Source organism: Petromyzon marinus, chromosome 11 (assembly GCF_048934315.1).
Source record: "Petromyzon marinus isolate PM22_M1 ecotype Great Lakes invasive population chromosome 11, UKy_Petmar_22M1.pri1.0, whole genome shotgun sequence".
Taxonomy (NCBI): domain Eukaryota; kingdom Metazoa; phylum Chordata; class Hyperoartia; order Petromyzontiformes; family Petromyzontidae; genus Petromyzon; species Petromyzon marinus.
The window spans coordinates 4,259,830-4,275,414 of record NC_133677.1 but is presented as its reverse complement, the minus strand read 5'-3'; the positions used below and the strand labels follow the sequence as shown (position 1 = coordinate 4,275,414).

Below are 15,585 nucleotides of genomic sequence, written 5' to 3'. Positions count from 1 at the left end.
TGTAAGCAAAACCTAAATATTTAACGAATCTGAAAACAACTAACACAACGTTTTAGAATTGTCGGATGGGAGTTCAGTGGCGCAGTGGTTTGCGCACTGCGCTATGAACCCGGTGACCTGAGTTTGATTTGCGGCTGCGACTAACATCAGTGGTGAGTGATATCTGAATCGGTCCTTTAGCTTACTCACGTTAAAAAAAAACATTCACTGACCAGCATGGGGAAGTATGGTCAAAAACCCCATGAACAATGAACAACATAGCATGTGGAGGCCCCCACGTGGCAGCGAATTGATTCATGGCTTAAAATTATAATTATCATTATGATTAGAATTTTCAGCAAATAATGTGTCCATTGCAAATTGTAGTTTACTGATCGAGCCGAGCGGTTGGAAGTAATGCGCGCGAATGTTGCACGAGGAGCGTGATATGGGGATTATTGAGCCCGCTGTGAAGTTACAATTAACGCTCATCATCAAGGTCCTCTGTTTACAACTCCGGGAAACAAATCATCAAAAAGCGAATCCTGGTGCGAACGTTAGCTTCTGCACCAGGGCAGCGATAAAACGCACAGGTAGCAGTAACGGAACGATTACGTGCGATGCTGTGTTAAGCATTAATTGGAGGCGAAATTAAAAAGCCTCCGAAGACTAAGGGCCTGCAGTACAGTAAATTACAGCGTTTGTAACTATGCAACTCTTTACTACTCTCTCCCTAATATACCACTTGCTGGTTCAGCAGTTATTCTTTAATATGCACGGGGAGAATACATGCCTTGCAAACGACGTCCTCTTTGATCCATATTGTATGAGTGGCCGTGGCCGAAGCTGGGCTGTATAAACAATACGAAGTTATTCTTGCACGCGTGTCACTAAAAAGATATGCATCTCAAGCGACTGCCAGCACGAGAGGGGTGCTGGGTTATCCGTCAAATATTTTTAACAAGCCTAAACATGCATTATTTGCATTGCTTTGTCAGTGCTAGAATACGAATTGAATATTCGGTTCTGGCACTCATTTTATATTGACTTAAGATGGAATTACATGCACCACTCCAACTCTTACAGTCGACCCAAATACAATATGACAAATGTATTCTGCGACAAAGTGCTTTCGTTTTTTTGGCACTTTGCATCACGCAAAGAGGTCTTTAGCACAATCCCCGTGCAGATGCTCAAACGGTCAGCATGCACTCTATTATAGGTGAGCGGTTTTGGAAACGGCCAAAATACAACGCAATCAAATATTGGGGGCAAAAAAAAACAGCAAAGCAGCCGGCTCCCGCGGGGTCGAAGAGAAGCACTTTGCGGGGGCCATGGATAATTAGTCATAATTCCAAAAAATCTGACAGCCAACTTCCCTGCGTGATTTCCAGGGTGCGAGGCGCAATTAACGTAATTACCACGCCCGGCCCCGCTGGCCATCAACCGAGCCATATGGCACATCCTTGGCACGGCAACGAGAGCAGCTTCGCTGCTGCCACCTTCCTCGCAGTTTCCCCCGATGACACTTTATTTTTTTCATCGAGGGGACTGCGTAGAAGGGAAGAAGGAGGTGACAGGCAGGGATTGTATCTCCGTGTCTCCCGTTTAACTGTTGTCCTTATGCCAATCCCCCCCCCACCCACCCACCACCACCACCCCGTACGGCATTGCCCTCCAGCCAGGCGCCTTAGGTGGTTTCGCACAAACTATTAGACTGCTACTTTGATCTGAGACTACTCGTGGAAACCCCCTCTCCGATGCCGAGGAGCGCCGCAGTCGCGGTGAGCCGGCGCTAGAATTGATGATGCCCCCCCCCCCCCCCCCATAAAACGAGGCAGTGCTCGCGCGTGTCCCAGTGTTCGTTAATTGGCGCAAACGGCGATCGCTTCCAGCTCCAGCGCGAAGCCAGATATTTAGCCATATGCCTGCTTGGAAGGGATACACGGGACTTCATGAAAAGCGTCGTCCTTGCCCAGTTATGATGGTAGTGGATCAGGTGGGGGGCGATGGGGGGGGGGTATTAGCAGGTGCCGCTAATGTCTCATTTACGTGCCTGGTGCCTGATTTGATGTGGAGAACAAATTCTAAATTACTCTTGCCTGTTGTGCCTTCTGCTTCCCTTTTAAAGGTTCCGGCTGTGCTTTATAATGGCATGAATTACTTATCATAGCGCTGCAGCGGTGAGAGCGATACACTGTGAACTCTGTTAAATTAGATTCCTGGCCATGGCGAACATCGGTGGTGAATTATATCTGAACCGGTCTTCGGCCTTTCTCTTCTTCAATTCGCGCTGACCAAAGTGGTGAAGTATGACCAGATAACCTCCATGACTGAAGTCTGTGGGCAGGTCTTCGTCCAATGGTGGATTAACCGAGTACTTAATTATTATCATATTTTTTAAAACTTTAGTTTTAATTCATTTACATGGCATAGATAAGGTACATGCAAAATGCAAAGTTGTGATGATTATGTCAATAAATATTATTAAAAAGCACGTAGACAATTGATTGTAGCCACCTTTATTGTACAGCAATAATAACAACAGTAGGCCATGTTTCTGGAGTGTCTGCTATCTTATATGAAGCAATTGATCCACTTGTGTTTTGCTATCTGTAGACTTGTGCCGTGCCCATGCTTAGAATATCAGATGGTTTCATTCATTTTTCTACATTCATAAAAATGAATTGAAGGTGTGACCTACAACACAACTGTTTTTAAATGCATGCGTTCAGTTAACCTGCCGACGCATGTTCACGTGTTTTTTTTTCGTACCGTATATCGAGTGTCACTAAGTGAATAAATGCACATCGCATAACGTAAAAAATACGACCGCACAATATCGTGAATCTGATGCGGAAGGTGACGTTATATTTAGAACGCGGGCATCAGGATGCATTGTCCTTAATTCTGACATGGTAATTAAGCCAGGCAGATTTTTTTTGTTTGTTTAAGTAACGTCAATAAGCCAGGTGAAGGCGCCCGTGCGGGAACGTTTACGATTGTATGTTCGCGACAGGTAAAGCAGATTTTTCTGAAATAGGCCATTTACAACCACAATGCAGGTTGGGCCATTCCCACTCATCCAGATGCCAGCCATATTGAATGCCATGTGGTGTGTGTTAATGACTTGAGCTGCAATTTGAAAATTGCAAAGAAAAAAATGAGCGCCTGAAAGTGCGCATTAATTGATTGGGGGGGGGGGGGGGGTGTAACGTGCCTGAGCCCTTTTTTGTACTGATTTATCCAGTTCAACCAGAAAATCACATTGCTTACATTTCGTTGCGTTAATTAATTAATGAAAGAAAACACTGCAACTAATTGCGTTTAGGATCTTGATTGCGACGTCGACTTTGTTTAAGCGTGCATATGGAAATGTTGAAAATTCTGACGCACAAATAGGAACTTACAGAAATATATGAGGCGTTTAATATGGCCCACTTAGGGCACTTACAAGGCTTTGTGTAGTTATTCTTAATGCCTACATATTTTTGAATATGTCATTCTCATTGTAGGTTTATTCCTAATCATGTTAAGTTTTTTTTCTTTCAATAAATATGTTTCATAAACAATATTCAATTCAAATACTCAATCAGTCGCTGCTGCTAACATTTTTGTGTGAGAAATTATATCCAGGGAAACCTTTTTACCATCCTGAACTAATCTGCCAATTCAGCAGGTGAGAAATGTATTGTGCAACGTGATATATATAATAAGCAGTAAGGAGTATGCTGTCGTATGGAACTACTTATTTCTTTCCAATCATTTGTCAATTAATAATTGGATGAAGGGCTCCCCAAAGCATCTTGGTTTTGTGGGGTTGTTTGACTTACTTTGCCACGCATTGCAGGACGAAGTCAAATATCACTCGCTACTGATGTTAGCCGTGGCCGGGAATTGAACTCGGTTCACCAGGGATCAAATCGCAATGGGCTAAATCAACGTGTGTCCTTGGAGTGCGGATGAAACTGTAAGAAAATGTATTTAAAAAACTAAATATTTTACATCTACACGGTGCTTTCGTGGTGAAAATATTTGAACGTTGCGTTAAAAACAAGACGCGGCCTGTCCAGTTTTCATACATTCACTTCTGATGCATCATCAATGGCACGGGGTAATTTAACAGGGCAGTAATTACCGTATTCTCCAGATGATGACCCACTCGTCCCACCACCTCCCTCTGTTTATAAAAGAGAAAGTTGCAAAAAGCATTTTATAATCTGGTAGGTGTGTGTGTGGCCAGCTTTACATGAACATTATCAACACCAGACACACATTTGGGGTGTGTATTATTTGCCGAAAGATGTACAACGTGGAGAATATGATAAATATGTTACAACGTGGAGAATACGATAAATATTAATTCCAGTGATATCTGGATATTCATCCTACTACTCTACTCTGCTGCAGGGCAAACCGAGCAAGAATCAAACTGAGCATGAGCAAAGGAAGGGGGATATTATTTCCAACATGATTGTGCTTACTGGCCCCAGGTCTGCATTGTATGGGGATGGCACACAGACCGATTTAGCACGCCTGGCAGTGGCAGTGCGATCCCCGCATCTACGCTTTTGTGAAAAATCAGAACCGCCCGTTACAACCTGCGATGCATAAATGACTCCGCGTTTCGCTCCCAACCATTCGAATAATCAAGCCAATAAAAGCGTTGAGCACCTGACAGATTTGATAATGGGATCATGCGGCACTCACGGTGTGCAAACAGTGGTGTAAGCACCCGGGACAGGAGGGTATCTTCCCACACTAAGCCGCGATTCCGCAGGGCTTCTCTCTCTCGATCACTTTAACTCGGGTCAAAAAAATATATATATACACGGCGCTGGAATGGACTTCAGTGCCGAGCGTTGTCCGCTGTTGTTGGACGATCGCTGACTTTTGCCTCCGTCTACATTCAGCCCGGCAACAGAGTTGTGGACACTGTTTGGTGTTTGTCGTTCGCGTACTCTCCGGATTGTTTCAGGTGCAACTCGAACTTGTGCCAAATGGAAATGAAATGATACAATTCTGGTCTCGCGCACCTGCAACAAAGACAAAGAACCCCCCTCCCCCCCCGTTTAGCCTTTACAGACTTTTGGGGCAAGTGCTGTTAGCGAGCACCTGTGGAGGCCGGCATGGCACACGAGGGGTGGGTAGCCAGCACCACACGAAGACAAAGATCCCCCGTATAGCCTTAACATGCTATTGGGGCAAGTGCTGTTAGCGCCACACACGTGCACACAGATACAAGGACAACAAACTAAACACAAAATGCAGTTGTTTGAAAACACATTTCTTGAGATCTTCTTTTTGTGTTTAGTTCGTCCTTCCCCCACACCTACGATTAGCACGGTTGGCAGCGTACGGTGCAAAAGAAGTTCCACATACATACGCCTAATGGATTATAAGATTCACCTCTAACTTTAGCTTTACAAATCCAGAGGAAGAAAAAGTGTGTCCTTATAATCCGGAGTATACACTATCTTCTGTTTCACCGTTATAACACAATCGCGATTGAAAACTCATTTCTTCAGAACTGCTTTCTGTGTGTGAGTTTGTTGTCCATCACCCGCACCTCAGATTAGCGCGGTTGGCTACGTACGGTGCGAAAGAAGTTAAACATACATTCATATATATTTTTTATATCGAATTATAAACACGCGGGTGCGTATTCGCACGCGCGTGTTGAGCGCTGACGCACGCTTCAGTGTGCACGGGTGTAGCCCGCGCGATTCGGTTACGGCACGCGTGTGTGCCGCGCACGCCTGTTTAATGAATTGTGTTTATGAAAGGTGGCAGACAGCTGGTTCACTCCCTCCGCTACACCCAGCCGCCGCCGCCCCTAGCAACCCCCACAACTTCAAACCAAACGTGACAAATCTAGGCCGCTCTCGCCCGCCCTGCCATGGCGACACGTCGAAGCACAACTTTAAACGCGGATCGTAATTGGGCTTCTGCCTGGGCATACGGACTGGGAGTGCGCGTGGGGTGTTGCTTGCAGAGCAACGTCTTCCTGCTCTCCAACTCAAGTGCACGAGCACATTTCAGAGCTTCATTCTGGTGAGAGAGAAAAACAAAAAAACGATTTGTCAGAGATACAACAGACATTTGGCATCGACGGAATGTTTAAACCGTAGCCCTCTCTCTCTCTGTGTGCTAGTTTCAAAATCGCCTGTTTTAAGCAAGGAAATATATGACCCGATCAATCCAGCGATCCCAGGAACTGTCTTGATTCAGGATTAAATTCCCAAAAATATTTTGGTCGGGAATGTAGCACCGCTAGTGGCCGCAGCAGTTACGTGAACCAATTATATACAACATGCAAATACTCACTCATTGGCTTTTCACACCTTCATCTGTAGAGGACCGCGGAACTTGGGCAATTGCAGGCGCCGGCTCGCCACGTGGCTGCATTCCTGTTCGTCTGTGGTTCCTCGCGCCTCCTGAGTCGCTAATTCTCTACCAGAGGGAGCAAATCCTGCGCGGCTCTGGCTTGTTTGAAGACACTTTCGGCGAGGGATGCCGATGCATGCGCGTTGTACGTATGTAGAACTTCTTTCGCGCCGCATCGTAGCCCGCCGTGCTAATCGGAGGTGCGGCGGAAGGACAACGCAACTGAACACAAAAAGGCAGTTCAAAGTAAGTGACTGTTGAAACTATGAAATTACTTTTCAATCTAGAAGAGCGCGTATGAGGCAAGCCGCGAGCACATGACGGGGCACGATGACGCTGAATATCCCTCGTGTGTTTATCCGTTCGTGACCGCGGGGCTGTGAGATATTGCGAACGAGGCGGCAAGTGAACGCCAATTAAGAACGCACCGCGACATTGGACACAACGTCGGGGAGTGCAAACCCATTCCATCGTTCCATAGTTCCATTTATTTGAAGTGGGAAAAAAAAAATATCCCCGTTCTCGTCGTGAGTTTCGCCCGGACAATTTGCTGGGCCAGATGACGATGTTTTAACACAGTAGATAATCGAACTGTGTTGTATTAACAATGATATTTTTTCTGGAAGGAACGGGCACTGGGACTCTCTGACTTGGAGAGGCAAATGCCCCCTTGCGATAGTCACGTGGCTGCTGAGTCATCGCGTGCCACAAAGGGACAGCTGTCACTGGGGGTGCCCCTTCAAATAGTTTGATGTGTTGTTTGTTGTTGTACCTTTGTGACCCGCCCCTACTGGACGTCTGTGACAAAGAGCTTCATAGGTCATCGGATTTCTCCAGGATAATTTTTTGATTCTGAAATACGTGATATAAGTTGCTTAAGCACAGAATCTTGGAGATGTTCTACCACAAAAAAATATCTCTGTGAATAAAAAATTAAATGTTCATTTACATTTCCTTCCACCTTCATATAGTTCAAATGTACTTAGATTTTAAAGCTCCCTCTTAAATGTTACACCACTTAAGTGATATTTCTTGTCTGATGTTACAAATGATTTTAATGTTCTCATTTTGGATCACGTTTTGTCATTGTGTGCTGTTGTTTTTTAGTGGGTTTTTTTTTAAATGAACATGTGTCCTGTAGTTGTTTTTATTAGCCAGGTTTCCCATGTAAGAGAGGCTGGTTTAGTTTCAATGGATTCTCAGCTGTCCTCAAATCAAGATTGTTATTGGGTCAATTATGAAACCGGCTGATCACAATGCAACATTATCATGGTTTAATGGACATGTATGAAAAGTGTGCTGTGGTGATTTCTGGAAATCAGAGTTGTCCTTGAGTTTGGAGAGAATTGAAGAATGATGAAGATTAATAAGTGAGGGCAGGGGGAGTTTATTTTAATTTGGTCGACAATAAATGTCTGTTTAATAAAATAAGTGGTGGATATTCATAGTGGATTTAAAGAAGGGATGTGGTGATTCACCCCTCTGGTGGTTCGATTAATTCCCATTATGCAGGATCAAGTTACGAATGAGGAATTGAATCATGTTTTAACATTGCAGGGAATGTAGCAGCCACTGGTAGTTGTAGGAGTCACGTGAACCTGTTACGTAAATCATAATTAAATTTCAAAAGTCCACATGCTATTTGCATACATGGTGGGCTTAAAAAATCCATTAATCAATTATTTTAAGCGTCGTCATTTTAAATAACCTTTGCCACCGCCAAAATTGAACAACACACGAATGTATGTATGTTGAATTACTTTCACACCGTACGTAGCCACCCGTGCTAATCTCAGCTTGGGGTAACCAATCATCGGAACATTCAGTACTAATTCGCCCAAAAAGTTAACCTGAAAGGCGAGCGAACAAAACAATCGCACCGCCTAACTTACACGTGTCGGCGATTTTCTGCGGTCCCGCTAAAAATCGGATTGCTACCAAAACGACGGCACGGCTTTAAAAAAAGATGATGTAGTGTCGGCGTGTGGCAGTCACGTGATAACCCGAGGTGATGAGGGTTTATGGATGCTGCCGAACAGCACAGGATAATTACCGACTGTGGCTCCTGCCTCGGAGCAAATGCTACAGCGGGGAAATGGTGCTAAAGCCATAAATGTCAATATCTACTCCGCGCCCAGAAAAATTACTACTTTAATTGCGGCAACTCGCATCCGACGAGGAACCGTCGAATAACCCACAACGGAAGATTTTGCAAAACGGTGCGTTTTTATAATTACAGAGGAACAATAACCTAGTCATTTTGAGAGCGCCACGCGCATCTGCCTGTCGAGTTTTACTACCCCACGTGTCCGTTTCTCTCTCTTAATAAAGCTGCGGCAAACTGGAAATTACTCCTGAATGCTTCATGAACAAAAAAACAAAACCACATCAAATCGAAGCTTAAAATGAAAGCAATAATTGCGGTGTGCTGCGGAAAATTATTACGACCGATGCAATTCCCCGAGCAAACGGGAACGTGTGATGTACACACACACATCGCACGAGATATACAGCATAGAGAGAGCATTTTTTTTAGTTTCTGCTCAAAGAAAGGTTTACTTTTTATCACTGCGCTTTTGTATAAAGTATCATACTGTGATTTTTTTTCACGTAATCATTATAATGTAGGTTGGTAATCTTTTTGGTAAATATCACAGTGGCCACGTGTTTGTGTGCACCCTTTTATCAAAAGTAAGTTCCGTGCAATTCCGAGGATTACAGAGTTCCAAACAAATCCACTCGCAGTGCCGTTTGACATCAGGCCTGGTGAGCTTCTATAATAATTCATTTAACGCGGCGATGCACGGATACCCCCGCTGAAATAAAAACGAATTCTATCTGCGGCGCGTGAACTTCAATACGGCCGCACGGATCCTGTCACTTTAATGCTTTGCTGCTTTTTAAGCTGAAGTGCCCCCCCCCGTCCCCTCGAAAATCCCTACGCATTTGTTCTATCATTTATTTCTCAGTGTCCAGCGGTTTGAATTTGGTTTTGTTGTGATTTTTTGCTGCCTCTCCCCCCCCCACCCCACTCTTTTTTTTATTCAAGACTCCATCCCAATCCACCCACACCCCCTACCTCTCTCCTCCAGCTCCCCCCCCCCCGCCTCCTCCTCGACCCAAACCCTTCTCAACCCAAGCCCCCCCCAGCCCCCCCATCCTCGCCAGCACCCAGCGCGCCCCCTTGCTGCCTGTCACCACGGATGCCATATTTGCTGGCAGGAAAGTATTGGCTTCCTGTCAGTACACGGCCGGGCCGGCTGACGCGGCCCTGCCGGGTGTTATCGCCGCTTTTATAACATTTGACAAATCAATGGCGCGGTGATATTATCGTCTGCCGGGGGTCGCGAGACAAACTTGCAGCCTTTTCACGCGTGCCCGAGAACCGCGCCGTCTTAAACGATGCAACTATCTCTCGCAGTTTCAAAATAAAATCCCCGCAAAGGTTTATTTTTTTCCTTTGATTTTCGAAAAAAGTGCCATCGCCACGTACCGTGGGCTGAAATTCGGCGTTGCAGACGTTGAAGGGCGATTGTTTTGTTAACGTACCATTCCTTGCTTTTTTTTCCTTTCTCTCCGTCTCTCGCTCAATTATATTCCAACGATGCGTTTGGCGTGACCGCAGGTCCCTTCGCCAGGTCAATTAACCCTCATCCTAGTGTTCCAGGGAGGCTTAGTTTTACTGGAAAAAAATTCCGCATTTCCACAGCAAAAATTACAGATTAAGCCAACTTGTCAGAGTCAACGGCGGCAGGTGCAAATATTATTTGGGGGGTACGGCATCAATTTGTTTTAATGAATTATTTTTTGTTAATACGTCATTGTCCAAAAGCTAGAGACGAGCAGCGCACGTGGTGGACTGATGCCCAAGAGCACGAGTTCCCTGATTATATAATCAGTCCTCCCAGTGCTAATGCCATTGATGACCTCTCGTGTTCCCTCACGGAGTCCAGCTTCAAGAGGTGTGGCTGTGTAGGCTGTATTTGAATGCTGGAGCTGGTAAATAGCATTGAGGGGGCTACACTTTGTTATTCTTAGCTAACCACCACCAATGGTCAGAGTTGAATCAACTTTGAGCAGTAATATGAAGGTTTGCTTTTTAAGAATTGTAGGGGACGGTGATTCATGTGGCTTCTTCTGAGACCAGACGCAAGCTCACTAGATAAGCAATGTCAGACACAACGCTCTGACTCATCCAAGGATCGAGGCAACCAACATATGGCTTTCATTGCGTTCATCGCTGTTCTCACATTGACGCGCGTATCGCACGCATTCCCCGGTCCTCGTGAGCATAGGAAAGGCAAAAAAAAAAATTCCCGAGCGGCTGGGTGGATGTGCCAGTTGTGGACAATCTAGCGGGAGACCTAACTTACCTGTGGGCTGACTTTAGGTGCTTCCTCGCGTCTCCGAGGAGCAGCGAGCCAGATGGCAGCCTTCTCTGCTTGCTCTGTGGCGGGACCAACTGTCGCTCTGCACCAGGGGGACCCACGCAGCAAAAACTATATTTGTAATTTATTTAAATGTTTTTTAATCGGCTATGTTTTACACTCGCCGATAATAATTGCCGGAAAAAAAAAAACATAAAAATTGTCATTTCCCACACCACTCACCGCCGCTGTGAACTAACTAAAGAATAAAAGTCCCGCACTCGAAATATTTGCCGTAGCAGACAGCCCCCGTGTGCAGTGGCAAGCGCTTGTGGTTGCTACACGTGATTAGTTTGGTTTTATTTATTGCATTTGAAGATCTCTTCACAGACAAGCTCCATTAGACTGTGCACAGAGATATCGTAGAAGCTTCTACTCATTCCTCAAGTGGATAACAGGGTTTTTGTTTTTTTAGCAATGAATAAGCTGGAAAATCTTCTGATTATTTCCTAGCACAGATGTCATCTCTCGTGACCATTAAATGTAGCAAAAAGAGAAACAGACTTTGCCACTCTTGACTCGTACGTGGCGCCGAGTGTCGCTGCCAAGATGCTAAACGTTACGCGGGCACTTGTAAAAAGTGCCCGCGTTTTGTCAGCGGGGCGGCTCATCCATTCGCTGCTCTAAAATTAATTGCGGCATGCAGCTGCAACGCACGCTTGTTCGTAATTGAATTGCTATCGGAATCACGAATGTCGCTGTTCAGACGCTCTGTTTGCATTTGAAATGCAATGATCTGGCAGCTGTGATAACCACCGCACACCGGTCTAACACGATGATACGAAGTTCAGATTCCCTCCCAATGATAAGCAGACACGTTGACAGCTGGGAGTGTTCCACTTGACTGCAGGGGAGCTCTACGTGAGTGGCTTTCTCTTTATGTGTCGCGCGTTTAAATAACTTCCGCAGGCGTGAACGTCCCATGCCTCTGCAGTCTGTGCAAAACAAGGTAAACTGACGCGGTCGGTGTCCTAACGTAGAGTTGCCACGATTCCTTGAAAAAAAAAGTTATCTGCATGGATATTTTGCGAAGATTACCTGCAATGCTTTTTTAGCGGAGGGGGTATTCTTCTTAACTCAAATTTACCACCTCTCGGACCACAAACAAACGGCCTTCAGTTCATTATGTTCACGATGAGTGAGAGGCGACTACTTAACATGCATGAAATTGGACTGCATGCGCTGTAATAGAAAATACATTGCGGGCCCACAGCGGAGGCACAAGGGTTAACCTTTTTAAATGCGGGCATTTGAATGTAAAATGTGTCGGCGTGTCAGCGGTGATGGCCACAGATTGATTTAATAGACTTTTACGGTAATGCACTGGTGAAGTCGTGGACGCTGTCTCTCCGAGCAGACGCGTCTGACCGCGCGAGAGAGTGTGCATGTGTGTCTATATCACCACCACTCCTTTTTAAATCCCTTTTCATTTGATCTCCCGCGCGCGTTTTGTTTCGCTTGCATCGGAGGCGATAAAGTTTGTATTTGTATTCGATTACGGCGGTTGGCGGCGCATTGCGCGCGTCGGCGCCTCTGATAGCCTGACCTCGGCAAAGCCGCCACAGACAGCCCGCTTAACCATGATGAATTGCCACGCCGCGCAATTTCCATAGCCCGCGAAGGGGGGGGGGGGAATGCTGGGCTCCATTACCGGCCAATCACACAGACGCACAGACGGGGCCGGCCCACGGCCATGCATAACGCGACGCTGTAAACACGACGCGTGTATATACGCGCACACATACACACACAAAGATTTAAAAAGATCCCCCGTATAGCCTGAACAGACTGTAGGGGCAAGTGCTGTTAGCGAGCACCTCATGAAGGCCAGCACGGCAGACGAGGGGGTGGGTGGCCAACACCATGCCCGACCGCCTTTGCCTCCCCAGTGGCGATGTTTACACACCGCACCAGGTACTCATTTGAGGCTGAGTCGACCTAGGGGAGGAGGCCCAGGACAGATACAAATAATCGTCACTGGTGTTGGCCGTGAGCGGGAATCAAACCCGGGTCGCCGGGTTTGCAGCGCAGCGCGCTAACCGCTACGCCACCACTCCGCACACACACATACATACACACATACATACACACATACACACACGCGCGCGCCTGTTTGTGGCTAAACAAGATAATTTAGGCCAGCTCCGCTGAACAAAAATAGGCTGCCTGGGTCTATTACTTCGCGATGGGCACACCGACTCAAATAGGAAAAGCGAAAAGGAATAAAACAAAACAAGGTTAGCATACATTGCGTATTGAAATGTTGCATCTGGTGTGGTTTTTAATTATCTTGTACAGGGGAGCCAGGAATTAGTTGGTATTGGTAGTGACAATAATGGGTCAACATTTTGGTCAATAATCTTCTCGCACTGATGGTTGTGATATTAGTCAGAAAGTTGGCTTAATCTTTAAATATCATCACCGATGCAATGTTTCCATCCCGTCCCTTTTTAGAGGACGAATTTTTTTAGAGGTGGCTTTATCTAAAAATATGTGCACATTATACCGAATATTTATTGTGCAGTTTACACGTACAGCTGTGAGTACTGTAGTCAAGATTTTGTGTGTGTGGCATAAATTGTCTGACGGTCTATACTCGGCAAAATGACGATATTTACTTTTTTGTTGTGTGATGTCACGATTTGATACGAAAATAGAAAGTATTTCTTGACATAGTGATTAGTGTAGCATCTCGAGTGACTGCAGCAGTCATGTGAATGCATTGGATTCACGAATCGAAAAACATGGATTGATATGCGTCATATTTGATGCATGTATGACGAGCTTAAGAATCAATGCAAATCAGCATATTGCTAGACCTCCGGTCATATACAATGCGCAACATCAACATCATCAGCAGCAGCAGCCATGAATAATCCACTGCTGGATGAAGGCCTCAAGCCGAGCTATTTTTCATGGTTCTGCAATGTATCTTTCGTGCACATAGACACACGGAAAAGACGTATGCACACCCACCAATACGTTTATAAGTAACGCATTAAAAAACTTTCATATGTGTCCCGCCCCCCCACTGGACTAACTAAATAAAGCAAATAGCCCGTAACATCCCCCGCTATTCGTGTACTCTCGCGCTGGAATATTTTGCCAACGAGAAATTGAGCGCATTTATTCTGGGAACATTTTGTTGTTGTTGTTGGCGTGGTCGCCAATGATTGGGTTGAGAAACACCACCCCGGCGCTCTTGAGCACCCTTCCAAACCACAGTAACGTGGATTCTTTTTTCTTCTCACTTGCCAACCCCGAGGCTTGAACCCAGGACCTCCAAGGTGTCGGCTTAGAACCCTGACATGGTGAATTAGCCTCTGCGTGACACAGCCTTCTTGAAAGTAAGGGAACTTGAAATCATTTATCGATCACAAAATAGACGGTTCGTTTCTGATTGTCAAACGCGTAGCGGGCGGTCTTTGAAAGGCAACGGAGTGGACTCTTGCCCTTGTAACGCCATTCAAATTCCAACCAATACAATTTCAAAACAAACCACGGTTGCACGTGATTTGGCCACTCGCCTGTAATCATTACGCGTGCGTAAAGGAAATATGCCGCAAAATAACCTTGAGATAGGATTATCGTTAATGGCCTTTGAGCAAAGCAGCGCGCGTGTGTGTTCGTGGTGACAAATTTGACACGCGCAACGCACGCAGTACCTTGGCTCAATGGAAATAATTAGTGGAGAGACCGCGTGGTCGTAGGGCGGTCTAAGCCGCCCCGAGATTCCCGTGTGTTCAGGCAGCCAGACAACCCCCGCATTGCATTAACACCCATTTCATCATGTTAAGCGCGGATGGCAAATATTGACTCTTCCCCGTCTTTAAAGTCTGTGGGCGTGTGTGTGTGTCCGCGTGCGTGCGTGCGCATGTACGGCGGTGTCTCTCTGACTCATCACGGGCTAAGGGAGTGCACACATCACAGAATTACGGTCTGTATTGGGCTGCTCGGTGGAAGAGGTGGTGTGGGTGGGTGGTGGGGTTGGGCTTGTCGGGCTGGGAACTCGCAACTTGACGGGGAGACTCTACAAATGTGCGCAATTAAGAGGCAGGCAGGTGGCTTGGGGAATCCTGACATTCTGCACACGAGAGCCCTAGCCAAGTGACACGAGTATAATAACGCGTTCATCTCGCACGGGAAGGGCCATTCGCAAGGCTCTGCGCGCTGCCATGATTGTGTCCGAAGTTTCATAACATTCCCCTAGTCTTTTTTGTTGTTGCTATGAAACAAAACAACCTGAAAGGAGGAGAAAAAAACGAATGCTTTACGAAGGAAATGACATGTCCGCCTGAATCTCTGCAAGAATATTTAAAGCAGCCAAAAAGAAGCAAGTGTACCGACAAGATTGTTTTTAAACCCCATTCATTATTTATCCCCGTGTCTCCAATAAGAGAAGGCCGCGCTACCAGTCCGGGGCTCATGCAATCGGCGTGCTATATCTCTTTTTGCGAGCACTGTGCGTTCAGCGTTCAATACTTGTTCACGTAGTTGCTGGGGGCTTCATGTGCTGGGGATAAAAAGCCCATAGAGATGGAATTAGATTTTTTTTTAAATGAAGGCAGCGAGAATTTGGCACGTGTTCAAAAACCCGTCCTGCTTTACGCCCCCCCCCCCCTCGTCTTGTTTGGCGATGGAGACGCCCCCGCTGCAGATCGAACAAGTGTATTTGTACGCAAATTTACAATTAAAGTGACATTAATTGGCAACAAATATGCTTTGGATAATAGATGTTTGCCAATGTTTGACTTAATGCAGTGTTTGCTATTTGACCTGACCACCAGTCAAA

The 15,585-nt window shown here is 45.9% G+C and overlaps 2 long non-coding RNA genes across 3 annotated transcripts in view; one reads left to right on the top strand and one right to left on the bottom strand.

Moving 5' to 3' along the window:
* Positions 1-5,942: 5,942 nt before the first annotated feature.
* LOC142924275 (uncharacterized) lies at positions 5,943-12,873 on the bottom strand. Its single transcript, XR_012941461.1, has 3 exons — positions 10,740-12,873; positions 6,324-6,588; positions 5,943-6,030 (listed from the first exon to the last, which is right to left on the bottom strand). It is a non-coding gene; the product is annotated as an uncharacterized LOC142924275 (long non-coding RNA).
* The window catches only part of LOC142924274 (uncharacterized), a 72,595-nt gene continuing 62,953 nt past the window's right edge, over positions 5,944-15,585 (top strand). For both annotated transcript variants that reach the window (XR_012941460.1, XR_012941459.1), the window contains exon 1: positions 5,944-6,033. This is a non-coding gene — a long non-coding RNA (uncharacterized LOC142924274). The remainder of the gene's footprint in view (positions 6,034-15,585) is intronic.